At 41.9% G+C, this 12992-nt stretch overlaps 1 protein-coding gene and 1 long non-coding RNA gene across 6 annotated transcripts in view; one reads left to right on the top strand and one right to left on the bottom strand.

Annotated features, from left to right (window-relative positions):
- The window catches only part of LOC124613439 (leupaxin), a 482569-nt gene that overhangs the window by 431423 nt on the left and 38154 nt on the right, over positions 1–12992 (top strand). The gene's annotated exons all lie outside the window — the stretch shown is intronic.
- On the bottom strand, positions 6949–7964 carry LOC124613481. The gene is made up of 2 exons (XR_006979636.1): positions 7646–7964; positions 6949–7539 (listed from the first exon to the last, which is right to left on the bottom strand). It is a non-coding gene; the product is annotated as an uncharacterized LOC124613481 (long non-coding RNA).

Raw genomic sequence — 12992 nt, 5'->3', positions numbered from 1 at the left:
GCAGCGCTTTCAGAATGCGCACCACTAAATGTTAATGCTGCATGTTGTTTATTATTCTGATGCATTCCTTATTTGAGTACTTTTTCTGCAATTAATTTTCTCGTACATCATGGCGATGTTGCTATTTCTGTACACTTTTGAATGACATAGCTGCGTAGTTACTTGAAGTTCTTTCCACTCTCGTCCTCATTCAAAGGTAACTTGAAGAAGGTGTACTAATTCCTTGGGGGGTGACCTAATTTAGTATTTATGATCATATCAGTGCAGGTTGCCTTCCTGTGTATAGCTATTTTTGTGCCTGCCAATATTGTTAGCAATTACAAGGTCCAGAACGGTTGTGCATTTATGTTTTTCTAGCTCGACTGTGAAGTAAATTTCCTTGTGCACGGCACTCGTCATCTTAGCGAAGTTCTTCGTCTTAGTTTGCTTGAAAAATCTGTTCTCTCGGTCATCTATAAAAATCTCTGACAATGTTCCGGAGAAACTGTTGCCCTTGATAATCCCTTTGTCTGCTGATATGTATGGTCATTTTACTTAAAGAAGATAAAAGAAAGCACTAACTCCAATCTTCCTGTTAATTTTATACATTCCCTCTTTCCAATCTTCTGATACTTTGTTTTCTACCATTAGTCGAACAGAGTCATTATTGGGTGTATCTGTATAAAGATTTATAATAACAAACAATGCCAGCATTGCCCCCTTCTGGGGTTTCAATTTGAATTACAAATGACGCTAAGTCAATAGCTCTTATCATTGAAGGAGCTTTGGAAGGTGTGTGCCAGTTTTGATTTTTTTATTGCATTCCCTGTTCACTTTAAAATTCGCAGATCTTTACTATAGGCCAAACTGGGCGGCCGCCCTTGTGCTGTTAATCAATTCTGCATTGATTGGGGGGGGGGGGGAAATATTATACTTAATCCTTTACGTAGCAACGTCGATTCAGCACGTGTCAAGTTTATGTTAGTAGGGTACACTAGTCTTTCGGAAAACTTTATATCTTTTTTTAATGACCTATGGTATGGTTCTGTTAAACTCTGTCAAGCGATGGACTAGCGGGTGCGAGCGAGTTACAATTAGGGGACCTTTTGGGAGTGAGAAGTGAGTTGCATGCTAAAAAGAGCGCGAATATGTTCAGATGTAAAATTTTTGGAAAATTTTTTAAAGATGCTGAGGAAGGTACTGTGAGGCATGTGGTACCCTACTGTTCAGTCAGATATTTTAAGCAGGGGCATATTCACCTTTTTTGTATTCCGATAGGAGCATTTTTCCCCTGGTAATAAAAATTATATTCTATTTGGATACTAATTTTAGTTTACCCTGTTGAGAATTTTCGCTTTGGATTTCAGCTTTCGTGAGATATAGTTCTCCACATACCTGAAAAATGTTATTCCACCTTACACTCAAACTACTGTTTTGTTGTTATTGTTCCAACGCTGCTCTTGGCCAATCTTATTTGATAGATAGAAAAATGGCTCTGAGCACTATGGGACTTAAATGCAGTGGTCATCAGTCCCCTAGAACTTAGAACTACTTAAACCTAACTAACCTGAGGACATCACACACATCCATGCCCGAGGCAGGATTCGAACCTGCGACCGTAGCAGTCGCGAGGTTCCAGACTGTAGCGCCTAGAACCGCTAGGCCATTCCGGCCGGCTGTTAGATCATGTTGCACGCCATGGGTTACTTTGTTCGTCAGTAAAACACAATATGCCTGCATTTGATTACGCAGATGTGTTGTGGTCTTTACCGGTATTGTGACAGCCTTGTGATGTTGCGGTTTACTGATTTGTATCCGTTGGAAGAAAAAAAAAATAGCGCTTAGCGTGGGACACACACACACACAAATTTGAAAACATGATTGCTGTAGAAAGAAAATACTAGGAATGAAGCTGCTGTTTGTATAAGAATCTCGAAGGATTTAATGTTAACCGTCGTCTACCGTTATAGTGGTTACGAGGGCACGAGAGTCTAGACAGCCAACGAAACGATTTTTCGGAAATACGGCGCACAGACTAATTTTCATTGTTACCAGCTTCTTTCCGTGGTGACACATATGGTAGTTGTGCACGATTAACGTCCCTGATTGCGAGTATGAGGGCGTCTTTTTTTTTTATATGTCTGCTTTCCTCCAGTAAGAGAATTTCGGACGGAGCCACGTAGTGGACGTAACCAAATGCTGGGCGTTCCAGATACCTGCCGAGGAATTGATTCTAGTTGTTTTTACTGGAGAGAAGAATTCGGATAACAGTAATACGTATGAGGTGTTTTTCAAACTATTTAACTATAAGTGCTGTGGAGCTTTCTTGCTAGGTAACTCTGGTCCAAAGGGTAGCATTGCAAAGTCGCACTAAGTCATCTTGCCTAGTGTGTCTGCGCAATGTGTTCTAGTACGATAGAGCAAAAACGACACTTAAAAACCATTAATACAACAAACTACAAAGGATCCATTCAACTTCGTATAAATCGAATAAGACATCAAGATATTTGAAATACATTCATGTCATCGAATATTATTTCTTTTTTATTTGTTAGTCCTTTTTATCTATCTTCGTATGTGACTACAAAACTCTTTACCAAGTACTAGTCGTTTTTACAACGGTGAGAAAATAATTTACATCATACTTGAGTAGTATCCACCGATCACTCCCGTTTCCAAGGAGTCATCAGGCCGAATCTTAGATTGGTAACCATTAGGAAAGAGTCACCAAGTTGCATCCGATTCGTAATTATTTTCTCGGACGAATCCACCATGGACGATACTGCTACGTTACAGATTAACTCTTTTTGTCGGACCAACAGTTGGGCTGTTCTGGTTGTCTCTCTCGTATCGCTCCGCTCCGTGCCGTGCCGTACCTGCCACGCTTCACGGTCCGGCTAAAAGCGGTATCAGTCTTTTCTCGTTTTTGGTGTGTTTATTTATTCTAATTGCTATTGCTCTAATTTCATCATCGTATTTCTTTTATTTCATTTCAAAACGTTTTACTAGCCTGTGACGTCAGTGCGAAGGAAAAAAGAAGAGGCTCAGAATATAACGTCCCGTTCGACAGTGGATATTAGTGGCGGAGCACAAAGTTAAATTAAGAAAAGATATGACACAGAATAGACGGCGTCGTTTTTCTAACAAACCGTTTCAGCATTTGCGTAAAAGGATTTCGGGAACGCTCGGAATTCCAAGTCAGGATGGCATAAGAGAATTTGAACCCTGCTCCTATGCGAATCCAGCTCACTAATCACAATGCCATCTTACCCCACAAATAAGTACTCTCTGGTTGGTGAGCTGGATAGGCAGTTACTGAAATTTTAATAGCCACAACTTTTATACACGACTCCACACTGCACTGCTGTGACATATCCGAATATGAAAAGTACATTCTTTCTGTCTATTGAACTTCTATACGATAATAATAATATTCTACTTTGTTATAAGCTTTACGGCAGCCGCTGTTTTCGTAGCTTTTTTCAAAACAAAGTAGTCATCTAGAACGGTGGATTACTAGCTTTCCGAGACCATTACCTCAGAACGGAATCAGACATTTGACAATAAACGCAGCAAAAGTTAATCCAACTAAACTTTGAACTGAAATTTTTTGTTTCGTTTTTGAACTCATTTAGTTTTAAAATGACGACAGATAAATAATATGTATAATGACTTTAATTATAAACTGTAAAATTGATCCAGAATGAGATTTTCACTCTGCAGCGGAGTGTGCGCTGATATGAAACTTCTGTAAAGTTTGGAAGGTAGGAGACGAGATACTGGCAGAAGTAAAGCTATGAGGACGGGGTGTGAGTCGTGCTTGGGTAGCTCAGCTGGTAGAGCACTTGCCCGCGAAATGCAAAGGTCCCGACTTCGAGTCTCGGTCCGGCACACAGTTTTAATCTGTCAGGAAGTTTCATGTAAAATTGATGTTACTACCGTATTAGAATGACCTTCCTCATGGCAAGACGTACTCTGCGGAATGCCGTTGTATTAGGTCGTAACGTCGGTTTTACATTTTACAATTAAAGCTTTTATACAATGACGTGTTACAACACACAGGAGAATTTTAATCACTGTGACACTGGCCGCGGAAGCCTACGTAGTTAACTAATATGTAATTAACGTTTTAACAAATAAGGTACCCACGTTTTGTAAGTATTTCGGTAAACTAAGAAATAATGTCTCGAGATGCTTGGTACTGCTTATTTCTAGCAATCTTTATCATATTCTATTTGGTTTCGTTAATGTACATTAAATGTCTTGCTCAGAGCTCATTGTGTTTCTCACACACATGGTACCACACTTGTACCATATTCTTCAAATAACGTTCAAACCCGGCCCGTGGAGTAAGTATTCTTAAGGCTTTTCCTATAGTAAAAGATATTCGCTGCTAACCTTTTGCCAAAATGTCAGTTCTGTTTTACCAGAATCTGTTTTCAGTGTTTTATCTTCGCAAACTCAAAGAAGTTGTACTGTGGCACCGATTTCACTATCTCAAAATATTCCTTCTTGCACTGGAATTGGTCTTACAATTCAGGAATGTACATGTCGATTTCCCGAATAAAAAAAATAGTAGCCAATAAAATTTATTCCTCACGACTTACCTGTGGACGAGAGATTATTCACTGGTTCCGTCGAGCGTCACTATTGCCTCTGATGGCATCGAAATATTTTCAACTTCAGCCCGGCCTTGGCGAAGCTTTAACTTGCGAAGAAAACTGACAATAATTATTCTGGCACATAAGTCTCTTTCCTTTTGCCGTATTCGTCCTTTGCGAACACCAAACAAACAACAATTACACGACTACCCCCCCCCCCCCTCCTCACCCCCGTCTTCCAATCTATCGACGAGATATGATACCGTTATTTGTCTTATGATGAAGCCAAGCAATGCCAAAATTATCGATTTCTTGCAGAATGCTAGCCACTTCACTAGCAAAATATTTTACTCACCTGCTTCTGTTTCTCGTGAGGCAGTCCAGAATGCGTAGACGAGGCACCGACAGCCGAGATACCAGCTCGAGATACCAGCTATGCTCGCAGTTCAGATAGTGTCGTTGAGCTGTCAAGACATATGAAACTGACTAGCGAGAAGTCGGGCCATCGAGTAGAAATATCTATGGACTGACCATTCAGATTCGCAAAACAGAAGTTGTGTCGCCAACATAGGCCTACAGTGTCTTGAACAGTCACGTGATGTCGTCGTCCTTACCTCTGAAATGTAACTGTTCATTCTTTCTCGTGTTTCTATTTGCATACTCCTCAGAAATTTAATTTTATCCAGGACAAGGTAATTACCCTCAAGTTGCAAACCACTTATTTAGAAGCTATTTTACAGCTTGGAACAGAGATAACACACTATTTCCAAAGGTTGCACTTCCCTTATGGGTAAGAAACACTCTTACTAAAGTATTAAAGATGGAAGCAGCGTAGTAGTATCAGAAATAGACCTGGGCACGTGGAAAGTTTTCCCTACAGTGCATAATCGGAAACTGAAACTGATATCGTTATGGGTTCATTCCAAGTTTATCTCTTAGATGGGAGTCTATTGTTATTCTTGTGGTGGTCTTCAGCCCGGAGACGGGTTTTTCCTGTTCTTTCAGTCAATTTGTGCCATAAAATTCCTTTTTCCCAATTCGATTCAGTACCTTCACATTTGTTATTAGATCTACCCATCTATTGTTCAGCTTTCTTTTACAGTACCACATTTCAAAAGCCTGTACCTTCTTCTTTTCTGAATAATCTATCGTCCTTGTTTCACTTCCATAGAAGGCTATACTGCAGATAAAGGACCTTCACAAAACCTAACACTTAAATTTATATTACGTATTAACAAACTTCTCTTATTCCGAAGTACTTTTCTTGCAATTGCCAGTCTGCATTTTACGCCTTCCAACGTCAGCCAATCATCAGTTATCCTACTGCCCAAACAACAGTACTCATCTACTGCTTTTAGTTTTTCAGTTACTAATCTAAGGCCCTCAGCATCATCTGATTTACTTCAACGACACTTCATTATCCTTGTTTTACCTTTATCGGTATTCATCTTAGCTGTTTTCAAGACACTATCCATAACGTTGAACTGCTCTTCCAAGTCGTTAGCAGCTGTGACAGAATTATAATATCATCGGCATACCGCAAATCTTTTATTTCTTCTCCGCGAACTCTAATTCCCTTTCCAGATTTCTCCTTGGTTTCTTTCAGCTGTTGCTCAGTATAAAGATTAAGTAGCACGAGGGACAGGCGACAACTCTATCTCATTAACTTTTCAAGTATGGCTTCCCTTTCATGTCCTTAGACTAACGAAACTGCAGTATGGTTTCTGCACAAGCTGTAAATAACGTTTCGGTCTATGTATTTTATCTCTGCTTAAAGTACTCAAAGAGTTTGATCTAGTCCACACTCTCAAAACTCTCAAAATCTACAAATGCTATGAACGTAGGTTTACCTTTCTTCAACCTATCTTCTAAAATAAATCGTAGAGTCAGTATTGCCTCGCGATTCCCTACATTTCTCCCGACCTCAAACTGATCTTCCCCAAGGGCGTCCTCTAGGAAGACAGTGACATTACCGTGAGTTCATAGGAGAAACAGCCACCTTAAAAAGATCCGCTGACTCAAGAATTACTTGGGACACTGGGCTCGCATTCGCAAGAACTGATGTTAAATTTCCCGTCCGGCCATTCAGATATAATTTCCGCGTACTCGCTTAAAGCAGATGCTGAGATGAGGAACGCGACCGATTGTCTTCCCCACCCTTCCTCAATCGTTCGTTCTTCCTTCCAGCCCATTTCCCAGCATTATGTATGCTGGAAAGACAATAGTTTTATAGTACTAGAAATAAACAGTAGAGCTATTTACACAGGGAGCGAGTAGGTTCGGTTTGCTGATAGGGAGAGTATTATCGTAAAAGTGCTGAAGCTGTAACATGACCAAATCGGACTTGTTCGTTTGAGTTGTGCTTTCGTACTTAAAGTTGGTATTTATTACCCATAAAAATGGCTCAGTACTACAGCATATTACGGACGTGGCTGTATCATCTCAAATGTACTAGCAGACTGCCGCCGTAACAGAGTAGGTGTTCCTCCACACAACGAATCATCCCTGAGCTACACACGACGCTTTTATCTGGGGAAGGCATTCTTACCTTCTTTGTGGTCGGGTAAGTTGCCAGAATTATTTCTGGAAAGTACATTATCAAGTATTCTGTTTCAAAATAGCTGTGCCCGTTGCTTTCCCACTTTGGTTGACGAATTAAAGTTGCATGGCTGCATTAAATATTGATTTCTACCAGTTCTATCAGCGAATGACGGCTTTCAGAAACTGCTCTTTGTAGGGTTACCATTTTCACATTTTCTAACGCTTTCTGCAGATTTAATTTTTTGCTGGAAGATAGACTCGCCCGTGCTAGCACCAAAACAGAAGGCTGATCTTCTCGCCAGGGCTAGCAACAAAACAGAAGGCTGATCTTCTTGCTAGTTTCCACATTTGTTGCGAACAGTTCTTGATCCACATAACTTGTGCGTTTATGAAGACAGCGTCTTGAGTAACCATGAGCCTGGAAACGGTAGGTAAACCAAATATGTATGGAGCTTTTTGATACAGCGTTTGGAAATACAATAGTTATGAAGTAACTGTTTAATTCTAACTTCAAAATTACTTACTTTGATCGTAGAGTCATGATTGTCTCTTGCAGTGGATATTCGTTGTTAATATCTGCAGAGATTTAAACTTTGCTAACTTCACTGTTGCATCAGTTGGTCGTGGTCTGCTTAGTGGTAATAGCTGGATCTTCTCAGTCTTGCAATGTCCTTCACCTGCAAATTGTCCGACCCGATAGCAGAATGATCAGCGTGACGGACTGCTGTCCTAAAGGGCCCAGGTTGGATTTCCGGCTGTGTCGGGGATTTTCTCCGCTCAGGGACTGGGTGTTGTGTTGTCTACATCATCATTTCATCCCCATCCGGTGCGCAGGCCGCCCAATGTGGCGTCGAATGTAATAAGACCTGCACCAAGGCGGCCGGACCTGCCCCGTGAGAGGCCTCCCGGCCAATGGCGCCAGACGATCATTTCCATTTTACCTGCAAATTAAAAGACGGAATCATATTGTGAATTCTAATAGCAAACGTGCCGATTGGGTGGTGCAGTAGTTGAAACATTTCACTCATATTCGGGAGTGTCGGAGTTCAGACCTCTACTCTCTTCATCCAGATTTTCGGTTTTCGTTGTTTAGCCCTAACGCCTTCGACATCGCCGTGACTTTAGAACCGAACCTTACTTGACTGTAACAGCGATAGCGACTCCGTGGTCGACTACGCACTGAAATATTTTGCCTCGTGATTGGGAGCTTTCTCGTCGTATTCCAGTGATAAACATATCCCGACACTTGGTCTGAAGATAACTGGTACAAAACTCATTGAAAATTTGCGACAAGACGACGCAACCACCCGGCTGATAATCAGAGCAGATTTTATCATTTTGTATCGTGCATATTAGAACATTGCAACTGTGGAACTTCGCGTCGTGAGAGTCCGTTGTGAAACTGTGGTGGTGTCCGTTGTGAAACTGTGGTACGCATATGAACCTAATGCAGCCCCATTGTCGAGTCGGAAATGACAAACGTGTTGTCGCAGACTGGGTGAGCGACAATAATAGCCCGACAATTTGCGACTGTGGCGCAGTGTGGGCTGCTGTGTTGACACCGCGTCGCTACAAAGAGCGCCGGGGCGCCGCGCTGAATGGTCGTGTTGTTCAATTAGGCAGCGTTCCGCCCGGCCTGCAGGCTGTCCAGTCTGGGCAGCACTGAGACATACAAATAAATCTCGGCAGGCATTCGCTCCGGACCGTCGCCGTTTACGTTGACCGTTTTATTACCGTCACGGTCGCGGAGGTATTTATATCATCTGTGGCCGTTCCGATTCGAAGCAGGCTCGATCGCTAGAAATGTGAGCCAGTGGAGCGGATTAAAATCGCTGTGACAGCTCGCAGCTGCATATGACGGGTTAAAATTAAGGCTGATGGCGTTTGTGTCGTCCAGTACATCACTCCCCCAAATGTATTTACGCCTTCTTGAAGCTGTGAATCCAATAGTTACAAACGGCTACTGCATTTCACCCTCCAGCTGCAGCTAGTACGGCGCTTTCATTCGGCACATTTTATTTTTGTCTATCCAGGCGCTGGGGGCTTCTTCAAATAGCAGGGCATTTGGGATGTAGTGAATCTGTGACCGGGAAGATTTTAGGGGGCTTAAAGAACATATAGCGGTAAGCATATTGCTCTGAAGAATAGAGAACACAAATTCAGGATGGTTACATATCGTTCGTCGATTTTACAATACTATATTTCCAACAACACTGCGCGTAAACATAATATTTTACCCATCTCCAAGCCGAAAGTTCGAAATTTTTGTGTTGGCATTTGATCGCAGCGTCACCTAGCAGCAAATTTATACATTCTTGATAATATTTGCAATATAAGCGAAAGATAATAGCTGATGTGTGTTTAATACGCACTAAGAGGTAGTGTTGTTGGAGATTCATGCCCATTTAGGGGGCAATGTGGACGTGATCCTATTGTGACGACAGTCTCAGAGTAACAGGGAAGCAGTGTGTAAATGAAGATACTGCAAATGGATTGCGTGCAGGTTTCGTACTTAGATCGCGTTTACCAACACCAACAAAGAACTACATTAAAAAAAGATTTCAGTCGACTCGTTTAAACTTAAATTCGTACAAAACTGCAGCCCAGTGATCCTGGAAACAGGCGTTCTATAAGACTTTTATCAGGCGTTTATGCCAATGTCACAAGCAGAAGACAGAGAGATAGAGAAAATGTATAAGAATATTGAATGGGTAATTCAGAACGTAAAGATAGATGACAGCCAATAATTATGGGGGATTGGAAAGCAGTATTAGGGGAAGGAACAGAAGAAAGAGTTACGAGACAATTTGGGGTCACTAGTAGAGTTGTGAGAAAGCAGGCAGACTAATTGAGTACTGCAGTAAATTTCGGCTAGCAATAGCGAATGCACTGTTCAAAAATCACAAGAGGAAGAGATGTACTTAGGAAAGGCCTGGAGATACGGAAAGATTTCAGCTGGATTATATGATGGTCAGGCGGTGATTCCGAAATCAGGTATTGGATCTTAAGACGTACCAAGGAGCAGGTGTAGATTTGGATCACATTTTACTGATGATGAAGAGTAGGCAGGAATTTAAGAGTGTCGTCCGAAAGTAGCAATGTGGAAATAATTGCGATACGAAGTACTGAGGAATGACAAGAAGCGTCTGAAGTTTTCGGCTGTGGGTACTGCTATAATGAACACCACAGTCAGCAGTTCAGTCGATGATGATGATGATGATGATTGGTTTGTGGGGCGCTCAACTGCGCGGTTATCAGCGCCCGTACAAATTCCCAACCTTTGCTCAGTCCAATCTCGCCACTTTCATGAATAATGATGAAATGATGAGGACAACACAAACACCCAGTCATCTCGAGGCAGATATAAATCCCTGACCCCGCCGGGAATCGAACACGGGACCCCGTGTCAGTTGAAGAGGAATAGACATCTCTAGAAAGGGCGGTCACAGAATTTGGACACACAAACATATATACAAGGAAGGTAATCGCGAAGAAACCTTGAGTAACATAAAAAAAATACCTCGATTAATCGACGAAAGAACGAAGTACAAATATGTTCAGTGAAAGACAGGAACACAGCAATGTAAGTAATATGAGTTAAATAAATAGGAAATCAGAAGACTGGCAAAACAAAGGGGTGAGCATTTGTGAACAGTATGATGCCTTGCCAGTACTAATTGTTATCATTGTTGAAGCGACATTTAATTTATTTGGAAATGGTCGTAAGCACAATGTCCTTATTTAACTATCAGAGAAACTCCGCTTTCATAGAGGTCTAGTGTTGCAGCCCAAGTACACGAGTTTTGTACCTTTCCCAAGCGATATCGAGTACAGCAAAGGTTAGTGTGAAAACTCCAAATAAGCGTCGTCAGAGTGATAGTAAGACCATGTGTAGTGTTGTATCATTTCAATGTTACCGTAGTGCAGGTCACAAAGTGTTGAAAAACACAGTATGGAAGAGTTATTAATTAAACCAGACATATGTTAGAAATTATTTCAGCAGATTTTAGAGGGCTGAAGTGATCTGCTAGTTGTGCTGATTGCTCATAATGTTGAGGTCGTGGATTCGGTTCGTGGTATTACCCAAAGTTTTCCCTGTAACGGATATGCTTCAGGAGCCGCATCATTAACAACGGAACATCACCAACTTAACCAAATATTTTAAAGAGAAAGGAGCACACTTAAAAGATACCTGCCTCAGAATTCGATCCCGCGAAAAAATTTGGGCTATATTTCTGAAAGTACGCAGTTATGACCTGCAGAAAGTACAGCTTTCAAACTTTCGCTCGCACCGTTTGTCACTCGCTCCGCCCCTCTGCAGCCGCCTAATGACCGAGCGCGAAGTTACGTACGGCGGCGTTTGTGAAATATCTTGACACTCGTAACGTGCCATGTTCAGCGCGTCAAAGTGCGCGTTTTCTATGCAGTAGCTGGTGCCAGAGATCTCTTTGCTTTGAATTTTTTTAATGTTGCGATTCACAAATGCATTGTACATTGATGAAATTAATTAGTGTGTCGTTAAAGAAGTACCATAGCGCTATTTAATTATTAACATCGCTGTTGTGCGTCATTTTCTTGGGTTCTAAAGCTGGGCGCTGATGAAGTGAAGTACATTTGCAGGAGGTGCGCTATTCTTAAACCTGATTGGCATCATTAAGTTGTAAATCGAAAATAATTAGCTTCATTTCATGTTCTTCAGTGACTTGGGTTGATGAATTGTGATTTTTAAGCATATGTATAGCAGCAGAATATCAGTACGAGTATTGAACGTAGTGGGTGGGGTTGACGTATTACCTACTCCTATTGTCCGTTCGAATAGGCCTCGGAAGGCCCAACGGAAGGACCGACCGTCATGGCATCCTCAGACGATCGGTGTCGCTGGAGGCACATATGGTCAGCACGCCGCTACTTCTCAACCCTCAGTTGGCCTCGTAAGGGCACCTCCTCGTATTACTGTATTTTGCGGAGAGCAACGTGACTTTTCTCAAACGAGATTTCAGGACACATTGGACGTAAGTGTTCACCTCTCCCCTCCTCTCCCTCGCCTTCAAATCCCGCGAATAGAAGGGCTCTGATTGTCACTCCGCTGTGCAGTACTTGGCGCTTGGCCGTTAAGCGGCTGCAGTGGGGCGCAGCGAGCGTCAAACAGCCGGTGCGCGAAGTTCAAAAGCTGGACTTTCAGGAGGTCATAACTGAGTACTACCAGAGTAACGTTACGAATTTTCACGCGGGATACATTTCTGGGACTGATATGTTGCAAGTGTGCTTTCTTCACCTTAGAATATGAGCTCGAGATCGTGATGTTTCCTTTTAAATGGAGGGGTTGTTTTCAAATCATGTGACCGAAGTGATTTCGTGCGATGATAGACAGCGGGCCCGTGCACGGGTGGTTAGCAGCTCAAATCCCCTTAAGGTATTCCCGATTTATTTGTTCAGTCGTTTTCGAAATCGTTTAAGGGGAATAACGGCATAGTTCTCTGAATAGGCTCCCAGTTTGACAGGAGCAGAGTACGTTCTCCATCGCTAATGTACTGGATTACAAATGAGAGTTGAATTATAACCTTCTCTCCTTTCTGAAATTGAAAGACTTACCCCCAAACTATAAGTCGGAGAAGTTTTTTGTGTAACCAATGATGAAGAGCAGACATCCTCATACACCAGTTAAATTGTAAGTGAAACGTACAGGGAAAAGTGAAAGCATGTTAACTTCCGCTTTAAAAATCATTTTGTTTGTAACGGAAAACAAAGTTACCCTCTCCGTCTGCACTGACATCGCACCAAAACGAGATGAGCAGTATTTGTTTGGGCTGACTCCTGCTACATACTGCGAAAATGAAACTACAGGTAAACTTCCGAAAATCGACAGAAAAT

Source organism: Schistocerca americana, chromosome 1, assembly GCF_021461395.2.
Source record: "Schistocerca americana isolate TAMUIC-IGC-003095 chromosome 1, iqSchAmer2.1, whole genome shotgun sequence".
NCBI classification, from domain to species: Eukaryota; Metazoa; Arthropoda; class Insecta; order Orthoptera; family Acrididae; genus Schistocerca; species Schistocerca americana.
The sequence above is the reverse complement of the archived record's forward strand: the minus strand, read 5'-3'. Positions and strand labels throughout refer to the sequence as shown.